Raw genomic sequence first — 15176 nt, 5'->3', positions numbered from 1 at the left:
CTTGCGCAATAAATGTTGCAAGTTATATATACTACGTATATTCAAGCTATATATGGACGCTATATACACCCTAGGAATACCTACCTCTTTAACAGAAAGAATCCAAAACGGCGAGGAATTGACTGAGAAGAAACGATTTTCATTGAACTGCTCATTTAGGCTTAATTAGTCCATAACTTCATTAATAATTGTAATTAAGCAAATTTGGTTAGAAGTTAGGGGTGGCACAGTGGTGTAGTGGTTAGCGCTGTCATCTCACAGCAAGGTTCTGGGTTCAAGCCAAGTGGCCGACAGAGGCCTTTCTGTGTGGAGTTTGCATGTTCTCCCCGTGTCCGCATGGGTTTCCTCCAGGTGCTCCGGTTTCCCCCACAGTCCAAAGACATGCAGGTTAGGTTAATTGGTGGCTCTAAATTGACCGTAGGTGTGAATGTGAGTGTGAATGGTTGTTGGTCTCTATGTGTCGGCCCTGCGATGACCTGGCGACTTGTCCAGGGTGTACCCCGCCTCTCGCCCATAGTCAAGTGGGATAGGCTCCAGCTTGCCTGTGACCCTGTAGGACAGGATAAGCGGCTACAGATAATGGATGGATAGTCCATAACTTCATTAATAATTGTAATTAAGAAAATTTGGTTAGAAGTTAGGGGTGGCATGTTGGTGTAGTGGTTAACGCAGTCATCCAGCAATAAGGTTCTGGGTTCGAGCCAAGTGGCTGACGGAGGCCTTTCTGTGTGGAGTTTGCATGTTGTCCCCATTCCTGTGTGGGTTTCCCCCAAAGACATGCAGGTTAGGTTAATTGGTGGCTCTACAATGGTGCTTGAAAGTTTGTGAACCCTTTAGAATTTTCGATACTTCTTCATAAATATGACCTAAAACATCATCAGATTTTCACACAAGCCCTAAAAGTAGATAAAGAGAATCCAGTTAGACAAATGAGATAAAAATATTATACTTGGCCATTTATTTATTGAGGAAAATGATCCAATATTACATATCTGTGAGTGGCAAAATATGTGAACATTTGCCTTCAGTATCTGGTGTGACCCCCTTGTGCAGCAATAACTGCAACTAAACGTTTGCGGTAACTGTTGATCAGTCCTGCACACCAGCTTGGAGGAATTTTAGCCCATTCCTCCGTACAGAACAGCTTCAACTCTGGGATGTTGGTGGGTTTCCTCACATGAACTGTTCGCTTCAGGTCCTTCCACAACATTTCCATTGGATTAAGGTCAGGACTTTGACTTGGCCATTCCAAAACATTAACTTTATTCTTCTTTAACCATTCTTTGGTAGAATGACTTGTGTGCTTAGGGTCGTTGTCTTTCTGCATGACCCACCTTCGCTTGAGATTCAGTTCATGGACAGATGTCCTGACATTTTCCTTTAGAACTCGCTGGTATAATTCAGAACTCATTGTTCCATCAATGGTCACAAGCCGTCCTGGCCCAGATGCAGCAAAACAAGCCCAAACCATGATACTACTACCACCACCATGTTTCACAGATGGGATAAGGTTCTTATGCTGGAATGCAGTGTTTTCCTTTCTCCAAACATAACACTTCTCATTTAAACCAAAAAGTTCTATTTTGGTCTCATCCATCCACAAAACATTTTTTTCAATAGCATTCTGGCTTGTTCATGTGATCTTTAGCAAACTGCAGATGAGCAGCAATGTTCTTTTTGGAGAGCAGTGGCTTTCTCCTTGCAATCCTGCCATGCACACCATTGTTGTTCAGTGTTCTCCTGATGGTGGACTCTTGAACATTAACATTAGCCAATGTGAGAGAGGCTTTCAGTTGCTTAGAAGTTACCCTGGGGTCCTTTGTGACCTCACTGACTATTACACGCCTTGCTCTTGGAGTGATCTTTGTTGGTCGACCACTCCTGGGGAACAAAACAATGGTCTTGAATTTCCTCCATTTGTACACAATCTGTCTGACTGTGGATTGGTGGAGTACAAACTCTTTACAGATGGTTTTGTAACCTTTTCCAGCCTGAGCATCAACAACGCTTTTTCTGAGGTCCTCAGAAATCTCCTTTGTTCGTGCCATGATACACTTCCACAAACATGTGTTGTGAAGATCAGACTTTGATAAATCCCTGGTCTTTAAATAAAACAGGGTGCCCACTCACACCTGATTGTCATCCCATTGACTGGAAACACCTGACTCTAATTTCACCTTCAGATTAACTGCTAATCCTAGAGGTTCACATACTTTTGCCACTCACAGATATGTAATATTGGATCATTTCCCTCAATAAATAAATGACCAAGTATAATATTTTTGTCTCATTTGTTTAACTGGGTTCTCTTTATCTACTTTTAGGACTTGTGTGAAAATCTGATGATGTTTTCGGTCATATTTATGCAGAAATATAGAAAATTCTAAAGGTTCATAAACTTTCAAGCACCACTGTAATTTTGACTAACCCTGTATAATAGCGGTAGCGAACCGTTACTCTGAGAGCTGGGACTTCAATTCAGCCAAAACTTAGCGCGACACCGAAAAAGCAACAGGGCAAAGGATTTTGTAAGGGATTAGCAGCAGGCTGCCAGGTAGCTCCATTGTATGTAGCTGTCGATGTTGATTTTAAAAGTAACTAAGTAAATTACACAGGGAAATGAGTACTTAAGTCTGAATGAAAAATACTGTGGTGAGCATGCATTGAAGAAGAGTCTGGAGACAGAAATCTTAGTTTCTCGGTTGTTAGCCTGTGCTACTTGCTCTTCTCTTTATCTACTTTTAGGACTTGTGTGAAAATCTGATGATGTTTTAGGTCATATTTATGCAGAAATATAGAAAATTCCAAAGGGTTCACAAACTTTCAAGCACCACTGTAAATTGACCGTAGGTGTGAGTGTGAATGGTTGTTTATCTCTATGCGTCAGCCCTGTGATGGCCTGCGAACTTGTCCAAGGTGTACCCTGCCTCTTGCCCACAGTCAGCTGGGATAGGCTCCAGCTTGCCTGTGATCCTGGACAGGACAAGTGGTTACGGGTAATGGATGAGTAGAAGCTATGTGCACCCTAGATATCCCTACCATCCTGACAAAAATAATAAAAATCAGTGAAGACCTGAGAGAGGAGAGGCAATTTTCGTGAAATGTGGGCGATGCCCGACGGACAATACATGATAACATGATCTCATCACCTGTCGGCTGGATGAGCTAATGATGAAAGAAAATGCTGGTCCTAAAACCACTAAAGATGCTATGACGTTTGGTCTAAAACTATTCAAAGGTAAGGTGGAAGTGTGATTTATTTTATTGATTTTTCAACAAAGTATTTTATTTGACTCAGTGTAAATAAGTGACCCAAGTCTGCGCATGTGTTGCTTTTGAAGTTTAAAATAAATGATGGCATAGAATCTGAGCAGGTGGGTGGAGCACAGAAGCACGGCAGGCCAGAACTGAGTTCTTATAAAACTCTTTATTTTTTTCGCTTTTCAGCGTTCAACATTCACTCTCCCAGCCACACACGCACGCACACCAGTGTTCGGGTTGGGGGAGAGCTCCCTTTCTCTGCTCTCCCTCTCCTCTTATAGGGCGCTGGGGAAGACACACAAACACAGGTTAATTCCCATCAGGTGCAGTAATTCTACCGCTTTTATAATTATTATATCCTTTATTTATCCAGGAATTGTCCCATTGAGATACAAGACCTCTTCTTCCAGGGAGTCCTGACCAAGATGGTGCACAGATATTAACATAAATTACATACATACAGTAAAATACATACATCATACATAAAATCAACACAATATTAAGAACGTGAGAAATGGAGTTATCACAGTCAACAGTCACATCAGGTAAAACAGCTACATGTTTCCTGTAGGGCGGATTTTAACATTCCTTTGAAGGCATTTACAGTAGGAAGTGCTTCTAATGTAAAGATAACCTGGATCTCATTCCATATTGATGGTGCATAAAAGGAGAAGGCAGTTTTTCCGAGCTCTGACTGTACCATCGGAACATCCAAGAGCATCCTATTTGCTGCTCGCCTAGTATTATAGGTGCCTGTGTGGTAAGTTAAAAATCTTGAGATATAGACGGGCAGTTTACCTAGCAAGGCCTTGAGAGTAAGAATCAACAAGTGCCATTTTCGCCTCTGATATAGAGAGGGCCAACCTCAAGATTCATATAAAGTGCAGTGATGTGTTTGTGAACCTGCATTTGTTACAAAACGTATTGCAGCATGATACAGAGAATCCAGCTTTTTTAGCATGGAAGAGGCTGCATGCATATATATCACATCACCAAAGTCTAATACAGATAAAAAGGAGCTTTGCACTATTCTCTTTCTAGCCTCAAATGAAAAGCATTTTTTTAATTGAAAAAAAAGACCCAGTTTAGGCCTACGCTTTCTCAACAAATTGTCAATATGCACATCAAAAGTCAACTTATCATCAAGCCATACACCCAGGTATTTGTAAAAAGCAACTCTTTCAAGACATGTACCGTCTAATGTCACAATAGTGGAAATTGGAGCAGCTGCTGTAGCTCGAGAGCGAGTAAAGGTCATATATTTGGTCTTCTTTGAATTAAAGACCAGTTTTAATTTGAGCAGGGAATGCTGCAATGTTTGAAACGCACCCTGCAAAAGTTTTATGGCCTGATCTAAGGAGGATGCCACTGTAGACAACCATGTCATCCGCATATAAGTGGAAAAGGGCTGGACTTATTCCACTACCTAGGTCATTTATAAAAATAGAAAATAAAATAGGGGCCAAAATAGAACCTTGGGGAACACCTTTGTTTAGAGGAAGAGAGGCTGAAGTATAATTTTCCACTGATACACACTGGGTTCTACAACCCCGATTCCAAAAAAGTTGGGACAAAGGACAAATTGTAAATAAAAACGGAATGCAATGATGTGGAAGATTCAAAATTTCATATTTTATTCAGAATAGAACATAGATGACATATCAAATGTTTAAACTGAGAAAATGTATCATTTAAAGAGAAAAATTAGGTGATTTTAAATTTCATGACAACAACACATCTCAAAGTTGGGACAAGGCCATGTTTACCACTGTGAGACATCCCCTTTTCTCTTTACAACAGTCTGTAAACGTCTGGGGACTGAGGAGACAAGTTGCTCAAGTTTAGGGATAGGAATGTTAACCCATTCTTGTCTAATGTAGGATTCTAGTTGCTCAACTGTCTTAGGTCTTTTTTGTCGTATCTTCTGTTTTATGATGCGCCAAATGTTTTCTATGGGTGAAAGATCTGGACTGCAGGCTGGCCAGTTCAGTGCCCGGACCCTTCTTCTACGCAGCCATGATGCTGTAATTGATGCAGTATGCGGTTTGGCATTGTCATGTTGGAAAATGCAAGGTCTTCCCTGAAAGAGACGTCGTCTGGATGGGAGCATATGTTGCTCTAGAACCTGGATATACCTTTCAGCATTGATGGTGTCTTTCCAGATGTGTAAGCTGCCCGTGCCACACGCACTAATGCAACCCCATACCATCAGAGATGCAGGCTTCTGAACTGAGCGCTGATAACAACTTGGGTCGTCCTTCTCCTCTTTAGTCCGAATGACATGGCGTCCCTGATTTCCATAAAGAACTTCAAATTTTGATTTGTCTGACCACAGAACAGTTTTCCAATTTGCCACAGTCCATTTTAAATGAGCCTTGGCCCAGAGAAGACGTCTGCGCTTCTGGATCATGTTTAGATACGGCTTCTTCTTTGAACTATAGAGTTTTAGCTGGCAACGGCGGATGGCACGGTGAATTGTGCTCACAGATAATGTTCTCTGGAAATATTCCTGAGCCCATTTTGTGATTTCCAATACAGAAGCATGCCTGTATGTGATGCAGTGCCGTCTAAGGGCCCGAAGATCACGGGCACCCAGTATGGTTTTCCGGCCTTGACCCTTACGCACAGAGATTCTTCCAGAGTCTCTGAATCTTTTGATGATATTATGCACTGTAGATGATGATATGTTCAAACTCTTTGCAATTTTACACTGTCAAACTCCTTTCTGATATTGCTCCACTATTTGTCAGCGCAGAATTAGGGGGATTGGTGATCCTCTTCCCATCTTTACTTCTGAGAGCTGCTGTCACTCCAAGATGCTCTTTTTATACCCAGTCATGTTAATGACCTATTGCCAATTGACCTAATGAGTTGCAATTTGGTCCTCCAGCTGTTCCTTTTTTGTACCTTTAACTTTTCCAGCCTCTTATTGCCCCGTCCCAACTTTTTTGAGATGTGTTGCTGTCATGAAATTTCAAATGAGCCAATATTTGGCATGAAATTTCAAAATGTCTCACTTTCGACATTTGATATGTTGTCTATGTTCTATTGTGAATACAATATCAGTTTTTGAGATTTGTAAATTATTGCATTCCGTTTTTATTTACAATTTCTACTTTGTCTCAACTTTTTTGGAATCGGGGTTGTACCAGATAGGTAGTTTTTAAACCAATTCAGAGCCATTTCACTAAGGCCTACGCAGCCAAGTCTCTGTAGTTTATGATCCACAGAGTCAAATGCTTTAGACAGATCAACAAACAATGCTGCACTGTGTTTTTTACTGTCTAAAAATCTGATGATATCATTTGTGACTAGCAGAGCTGCTGTTGTAGTACTGTGGCCTGATCTGAAACCTGACTGAGACTCACTGAGAATATTCCTATCAGTCAAAAACCTTTTCAGCTGCTCATTTACAAGAGATTCAAAAACTTTGGCCATAACTGATAATCTAGAAATGGGACGATAATTATTCAAATCAGAAGGGTCACCACCCTTTAACAGAGGGAGAACCATAGCCGATTTCCATGAATTGGGTATTTTATTGGAGTGGAGACTAAGATTGAAAATAGAGGTGATTGGCTCTGCAATAATACCTGCAGCAGTTTTAAAGAAAAATGGTTCTCTCTTATCTGGGCCCAGAGATTTTTTTTATATCTAAATTCAATTGAGCTTTTTGAACTTGAGAGGTCAGAATGGGTGCAAAAGTAAACTGTTGATCAGGGTCACATGGAGTAGGGTTCAACTCTCCCTCTACTGCATGCACCCCTGTATAGCTGGAGTCAAAGATTGAGCCAGCAGAAATAAAATGATTATTAAAACTGTGTACAATATCAAGTCCACCCACTTACCTTCCCTGACTCCGCCCTCCATTCACAGACCGATGCTTGACCACGCCCCCGCTGCCACATACCCCCACCACCCGAGACCGGCCTGTAGCCGACTCTTCACCCCCTTGACGGGAGAGGAAATCCGTCACGACCATCTGCGCCCCCGGCCTGTGGACCACATCGAACTTAAACGGCTGGAGTGCCAGATACCAACGGGTGATCTGCGCATTGGCATCCTTCATGCGGTGGAGCCACTGGAGGGGCGCATAGTCTGAACAGAGGGTGAAAGGGCGCCCCAGCAGGTAGTAGCGGAGGGCAAGGACCGCCCACTTGATGGTGAGGCGTTCCTTTTCTATCGTGCTGTACCTGCCCTCGCACACCGACAGCTTCCGGCTGATGTACAGCACGGTATGTTCCTCCCCCTCCACCTCCTGGGACAGAACTGCCCCCAGCCCCCTGTCTGACGTATCCATCTGCAAAATAAAGGGGAGAGAAAAGTCAGGGGAGTGTAACAATGGTCCCCCACACAGTGCAGCCTTTACCTCAGAGAAAGCCCGCTGGCATTGCTCCGTCCACTGGACCAGATCTGGTGCTCCCTTTTTAGTGAGATCAGTCAGCGGGTTGGTGACGTCTGAATAATTAGGTATAAACCTACGATAGTAGCCAGCCAGTCCCAGGAACTGTCTCACCCCCTTTTTGGTCTTGGGCCTCGGGCAAGCCGCAATCGCTGCTGTCTTACTAATTTGGGGACGCACCTGCCCATTGCCCAAGTGGAAACCCAGATACCATACTTCCACCCGCCCAATCGCACACTTCTTCGGGTTGGCTGTGAGACCCGCTCGCCTCAGCGACCTAAGGACGGCCCTCAGGTGTTCCAGGTGCCACGGCCAGTCATTACTGTGAATAATGATATCATCTAAGTAGGCGGCCACGTAGGTGGCGTGGGGGCGGAGGACCCTGTCCATAAGCCGCTGGAACGTAGCGGGCGCCCCAAACAGCCCAAAAGGAAGCGTGACGAACTGGTGTAAGCCAAACGGTGTGGAAAAGGCCGTTTTCTCTCGAGATAGAGGAGTCAAGGGGATCTGCCAATATCCCTTTTTCAAATCCAGCGTTGATTAAAAACAAGCTGTGCCTAGTCGATCGAGCAACTCATGAATATGAGGCATTGGGTACGAATCAAATTTAGATACCACGTTGACTTTTCTATAGTCCACACAGAACCGGACCGACCCGTTGGCCTTGGGAACCAAGACCACCGGGCTGCTCCAGTCACTGTGGGACTCCTCGACAATGCCCATTTCGAGCATGGCCTTGAGTTCTTCCCGAACCACTTTTTTTTGTGTTCGGGCAGTCGCCAAGGGCGGCTGCGCACTACTACCCCCGGGGGCGTCTCAATGTGGTGTTCTATGAGGTGAGTGCGGCCGGGCAGGGGCGAGAACACGTCAGAAAATTCTGTCTGCAACTGGGCGACCTCCGTGAGCTGGGTCGGGGAGAGGTGGTCTCCACAGGGGACCGGAGCGGTGGACGATGTCAATTTTCCTTTTTGAACCTCCGGCCCCAGCTCCGCCTTCTCTGGAACCACTGACACCAATGCCACGGGGACTTCCTCGCTCCAACGTTTTAGCAGATTGAGGTGGTAAATCTGTAACGCCCCACCCTTGTCCGTTCGCCTCACCTCATAGTCGACGTCCCTGACTTGCCGTGTGACCTCAGAGGGTCCTTGCCACCTGGCGATCAATTTGGAGCTCAATGTGGGCAACAGCACGAGTACCTTATCTCCCGGTGTGAACTCCCTAAGGCGCGTGCCTCTGTCGTACAGACGTACTTGACGTACTTGGGCCTGCCGCAAAATCTCCTGGGTTAGGTGTGTTAGTGTGTGGAGTTTGGCGCGCAGGTCGATAACGTATTGAATTACGTTTTTACTTGTTGAAGGTCCCTCCTCCCAATTTTCACGTAGCACATCCAAAATGCCACGCGGCTTATGCCCGTATAATAATTTGAATGGGGAGAACCCTGTGGAGGCTTGCGGGACATCTTGCACTGCGAATAACAGGGGCTCGAGCCATTTATCCCAGTTACGTGCGTCTTCACTTACAAATTTTCTAATTATATTCTTGAGGGTGCGATTAAACCGTTCGACTAAGCCATCCGTTTGTGGGTGATAAACGCTGGTGCGGATAGGCTTCATTCCCAGTAATTCATACAGTTCGTGCAGTATGTGTGACATAAACATAGTGCCTTGATCAGTCAGAATCTCTTTGGGGATTCCGACTTGGGAGATGACGCGGAAGAGCGTTTCTGCAATACTACGTGCGAATAATGCGAAGAGGCACTGCTTCTGGATATCGCGTTGCATAGTCCACCAGAACTAAAATAAAGCGATATCCTCGTGCTGACCGATCTAATGGCCCGACAAGATCCATCCCAATTCTTTCGAACAGGGTCTCGATTAACATCAGAGGGCGCAAAGGCGCTTTTGGAATGGCCGCGGGATTTACTAACTGGCATTCGCGGCATGCCATACACCACCTACGGACATCGCCGCGAATCCCTGGCCAATAGAACCGGGCCATTATTCAGGCTAGTGTCTTATCCTGCCCCAAGTGCCCAGCCATGGGATTAAAGTGAGCCGCCTGGAATATGAATTCCCGGCGGCTCTTTGGGATTAAAAGCTGTGTTATTGGGGTCTTAGTCTGAGTGTCCTGTGTCACTTGGTATAATCTATCCTTAATAATGGAAAAACAGGGGAAGGACAGTATGGCGTTTGGCTGGAGAGTTTGACTATCGATTACTCTCACTTGGTCAAACGCATGCCGCAGAGTCTCGTCTCGCGACTGCTCTAACGGGAAATCCACAAGGGAATCCCCAAGAGAGGTAGGTGGAGCAGGCTGCTCCTTACTCTGACGCAGTGATGACGTAGACGGCTTGTGACAGCTGCTCCTGCCAATCCCACTCCGGGACCTCCCCTCGCTAAACTATGGCAGGCCCCACTCTTCACTAAATGCGCCATTAATTCCCTAAAACCCGGCCAATCAGTCCCCAGAATTATCGAGTGAGTAAGGAGAGGATTAACTGCCACCTTTAAATTTTTCCCCTCGAAATAGAATGTGGACCGACACTAAAGGGTAGTTGTGAACATCCCCATGCACACACAACACCTTCACCAATTGTGCTCTCCCCAATGCCTCGTCTTGCACCAGGCTTTGGTGGATTGAGGTCTGATTACAGCCGGAGTCCACCAAAGCCTGATACGTATCCCCTTGGATACTCACCGGTATGCGATACGCTCCGGCCCAATTGAGGGCGGTCCCCGGGGCGTCGGGGATCCAGACCACCGCGCCCACCTCCATCGCCGAGCACTGATGCTGGAGGTGCCCCGGTTCCCCGCAGCGCCAGCATACCGGCCCAGGCTCTCCCTCTGCACCGGTGTTCCAGACATCACACACCTGAGGGGGAGAAGACACAGACAAGGAAGTAGGAAACGGTAGGGCACTGCGGGTGCAGCAGGCCAGCTGGGGTGGAGCCGGCCCCTGCCTCCGCGATGGGGGAATGGGGCGAGGACGGGGAGCAGAGGGAGAGGGAGAAAGAGAAGAGAGGGGAGAAGAGGATACACGCTGTCCTGCCGTTGGAACAGCTGCCATATGGTCTTCCGCCAGCTCAATTGGCTGATCCAGCGAGGCTGGGCGATGGCACTGGACCCACTCCATTGTTCCTTCCGGAAGTCAGACGATGAATTGTTCCAGCGACACCAGGTCAATGATTCCCTTGGCGTCGCAGTTGTCAGCCCTCAGCCACCGCCGGCAGGCGTCCCGGAGTTGCTGGCCAAATGCGAACGGCTGGCCGACCTCCTCTAGACGCAGCATGCGGAAGCGTTGCCGTTGCTGTCCTGGGGTGCAACCAACATGTTGGATGGCTCTGCGGAGGTCCGCATAGACCAGCCGGCTGTCGGCGGGGAGCTGCAGCGTGGCCAGCTGCGCCTCGCCCGTTAGCAGGGGGAGGAGGCGCGCCACGCAGTGTTCCACCGGCCAAACCCACGCCTCTGCTGCATGCTCAAAGAGAGCGAGGAAGGCCTCGGGATCATCATGCGGACTCATCTTCGTTAAGGTGAGGTGGGGAGGGACCGCGGCAGTGGTAGTGGTGGACCCCGTCGACGCGAGCAGGTGCCGGAACGCCTGGCGATCTTCCTGCTGAGACAGCACCAGGGCTTTGAACCGTTGTTCCTGCTCCTTCCGGAGGGTGATCAGCGCCTGGTGCTGGCTCTGTTAGGCCGTGGCGAGGGCATGGACCAGGTCCTTGAAGGGGGAGGACTCCATGGGGCTGTTCTCTTCTGCACTCCGAATCCCCGGTTTCGGCACCACTGTAGAATCTGAGCAGGTGGGTGGAGCACAGAAGCACGGCAGGCCAGAACTGTGTTCTTATAAAACTCTATTTTCTCGCTTTTCAACGTTCAACATTCACTCTCCCAGCCCCACACGCACGCACACCAGTGTTTGGGTTGGGGGAGAGCTCCCTTTCTCTGGTCTCCCTCTCCTCTTATAGGGCACTGTCACTGGGGAAGACACACAAACAGGTTAATTCCCATCAGGTGCAGTGATTCTACCACTTACCTTCCCTGACTCCGCCCTCCATTCACAGACCGATGCTTGACCACACCCCCGCTGCCACAGATGTTTTTTTTAAACACGATCTTTGTTATTTTTTGAATAAATCACCTGTGTATTTATACTAAAATAACTATCCACCTCAGGCTCAGTGAATATCGATGAATAATAACATTGACTTCATCTCAGTTATTATTCACCGATATTCACTCCACCTTCGGTGAATAATTGTTAATTAAAAAAACATCACAGAATTAGTTCTACATGGCTGACATGATTTTCACCACTGTTGAATCTTTTGCTTCAGAAAAAAAAATTGAGTCTTTCTTCTCATTCAGATTTACAGCAAAAGTGCACTTTTTTGGTCACTTTCATCTTACGTTTTAGTGCCTGCATACCTAAAATATGTATACCAGTTAACTGATGCTAGATTTACAGTTGTGGTCAGAAGTTTGCAAACAGTGACATGAATGTCATCTTGGATATGAATGTCATGGCAATATCTGGGCTTTCAGTAATTTTTTTGAACTGTTCTTTTTCTGTGGCAGAATGATTGTACAGCATATATCTTTATAATTAAAAAAAACTAGAATTTGGTGCACAAGTTTTAATTTTCTTTGGGTTTTCTGAAATCAACACAGAATCAAAATTATACATTAGGGTAAAAAATTTACATACACTCACTTAGATTAATAATTCAGAGGTGCTGAAACTTCCAAAATGTCTTTTATTTTGCCAAGGCCGAGGTCTCTTAACTTCCTGTTAATGATCATGAATTGACCACAACTGGTAGCTTCTCTGTGCCTTCATAAAAAGGGCTTGTTTACAGCACTCACTGGACTGACCAACACACAGTAAAATGGGAAAGTCCAAGGAGGTCAATGGAGATTTGAAAAGAGGCTCACAGACATACACAACTCTGGAATGTCTCTTGGAGCCATTTCTAAACAACTGCAAATCCCAAGATCAGTTCAAACAATTGTATCCAAGTTATTGTGAGGTGTAGTCACTTTGCCAAGCCACTTTGCTTCAAGAAAACCCAAACTGTCACCCTCAGCTGAAAGGAAATTGGTTTGGATGGTCAGGAACAATCTGGGAACCACCATGGCACAGCCCTGCCATGAACTGTAAACTGATGGGTCACTGTCTACAGTTGAGATCACCATGGACTAAGAGGCTGCTATCCAAGAAATAAACCCCTGCTCCAAAATTGACACCTTCAAGCTTAACTAAAGTTTGACGCTGACCACATGGACAAAGAAAAAGCCTTCTGGAGGAAAGACGTATGGTCAGATGAGACACAGATCGAGTTGTTTGGCCACAATAACCACCATGTACAGAGGGGCACTATACCAACTGGTGGTGGTGGTAGGATCATCATGCTCTGGGGCTGTTTTGCTGCTAGTGGAACTGGTTCATTGTACAAAGTGGATGGAATAATGAAGGAGGTCTACCTCAGAATTCTTCAGCATAAACCATCAGAAACTTGAACACGACTTGGGAGTTACAACAGGACAATGAACCCAAACACGCATCAGAGCTGGTTGTGGAGGGTAAAGCAGGCGAACATTAAGCTTAAAACAAGTCCTGACTTCAACCCTATTGAAAATATATGGACCGTGCTTATAAGTCGAGTCCATGCCAAGAAAAAAAAAATTTAAATGAACTCTACCAATTCTACCATGAAGAGTCGTGAAATATCCAACCAGAATTCTGCCAGAAGCTTGTTCATGGTAAACAAAAATGTTTGGTCAAGGAGAATCTTGCGAACAGACATTTTAACCAAATATTAGGTGTGTTGTATGTATATTTTTGACCCTGTATGCATAATTTTGACCCTGTGTTGATTTCAGAAAACCCAAAGAAAATTACAACTTGTGCACCAAATTCTAGTGTTTTTTTTTAATTAAAGATGTATGCTGTACATTCTGCCACAGAAAAAGAACAGTTCAAAGAAATTACTGAAAGGCAAAATATTGCCATGACATTCATATCCAAGATGACATTCAGGTCACTGTATGTAAACTTCTGACCACAACTGTATATTTATTAGCTCAGTTGAAGATACACTGACTTTATCTCACATTAATGAATCAAAACTTTCTCTACTGACTGAGACAGAAAGTGAGAACGCTGCATCAGTGAATCTATCAAGTGGGAAAATCAAGTCGAGTAAAGTTGAGAGCACCATCACTAATGTGAAGTGGGGGAAGGGGGTGGAGTTTTGGGAAGTTCAAACATCTATGCAACTGTCAATCATTCCAGATTTCAATGTCCATTAGCTCATCTGCCCGTTCTATTAGGGGAGTAAAACGAGTATTATAGGACTGACCTTTTGTTATATTTTTGAGTGATACCTTTAAAAGTAAAAAAAAGAAAGAAACCAGTGGATCATACAGTATTTTACATCAACATGCATTCATGTATCAGGCCATCTGTCTACACATTGCCTGGTCATCTTTACATTTTCATTTATTAATGTTCCCACTCGCCTCTTCCACACAGCACCTGGACCTCTGATTTAATGAGGGATTTTGTGCCTTTGTTGTTTGCAAGTACATAGTCATAGCTAAACTCGTTTCCACTCTGTATAACACGAACATGATTTCAATGTATCGCAAACTGATCGGTCCAGTTTAATCTAGATATAGCAGTTCAGCTGAAATCCAGCGTTATCTAGCTCAACATAAGACACTGAAGGAGAATAAAGATGCTAGCCAGACTCAAATGACATTTTTATTTGCAATGCAAGGAGAGAACATCACAGGACGCAAACATAATGGTGCTATATGATTATCACTTAATTCGTATTAATGCACTTAAGTAACTAACTTAGACATACTGTATGCTATTATACAGAGAGGAACTGTCAGGGCTTTCTAGGCCTTCAGAGAAGGCCCAAACATATCAGCATTTCAAATCTCATCTCGTCTCATTATCTCTAGCCGTTTTATCCTGTTCTACAGGGTCGCAGGCAAGCTGGAGCCTATCCCAGCTGACTACGGGTGAAAGGCGGGGTACACCCTGGACAAGTTGCCAGGTCATCACAGGGCTGACACATAGACACAGACAACCATTCACACCCACATTCACACCTACGGTCAATTTAGAGCCACCAGTTAACCTAACCTGCATGTCTTTGGACTGTGGGGAAAACCAGATCACCCGGAGGAAACCCACGCGGACACGGGGAGAACATGCAAACTCTGCACAGAAAGGCCCTCGCCGGCCACGGGGCTCGAACCCGGACCTTCTTGCTGTGAGGCGACAGTGCTAACCACTACACCACCGTGCCGCCCAGCATTTCAAATATTATATTTAATTTCTTTCATTCTTTAATTGCTTTTATTCTTTCATAATTCCATAATTATTTCTTCTAATTACAATTTGTCCTCATTTTCTATCAAATTTGCTTCAGAAATGAAAGGGTTACTGTCCTGAAAATGTTAAAATCGAGTTATCAACTGAGATTTTTTTTGTTTGTTGT

General features: G+C 45.1%; 1 protein-coding gene across 1 annotated transcript in view; it reads right to left on the bottom strand.

The window, feature by feature from the left end:
* kansl1l (KAT8 regulatory NSL complex subunit 1-like) overlaps window positions 1-15176 on the bottom strand; it is a 120061-nt gene that overhangs the window by 46307 nt on the left and 58578 nt on the right. The window lies entirely within an intron of this gene.

This window comes from Neoarius graeffei, chromosome 9 (assembly GCF_027579695.1).
Source record: "Neoarius graeffei isolate fNeoGra1 chromosome 9, fNeoGra1.pri, whole genome shotgun sequence".
NCBI classification, from domain to species: Eukaryota; Metazoa; Chordata; class Actinopteri; order Siluriformes; family Ariidae; genus Neoarius; species Neoarius graeffei.
The sequence above is the reverse complement of the archived record's forward strand: the minus strand, read 5'-3'. Positions and strand labels throughout refer to the sequence as shown.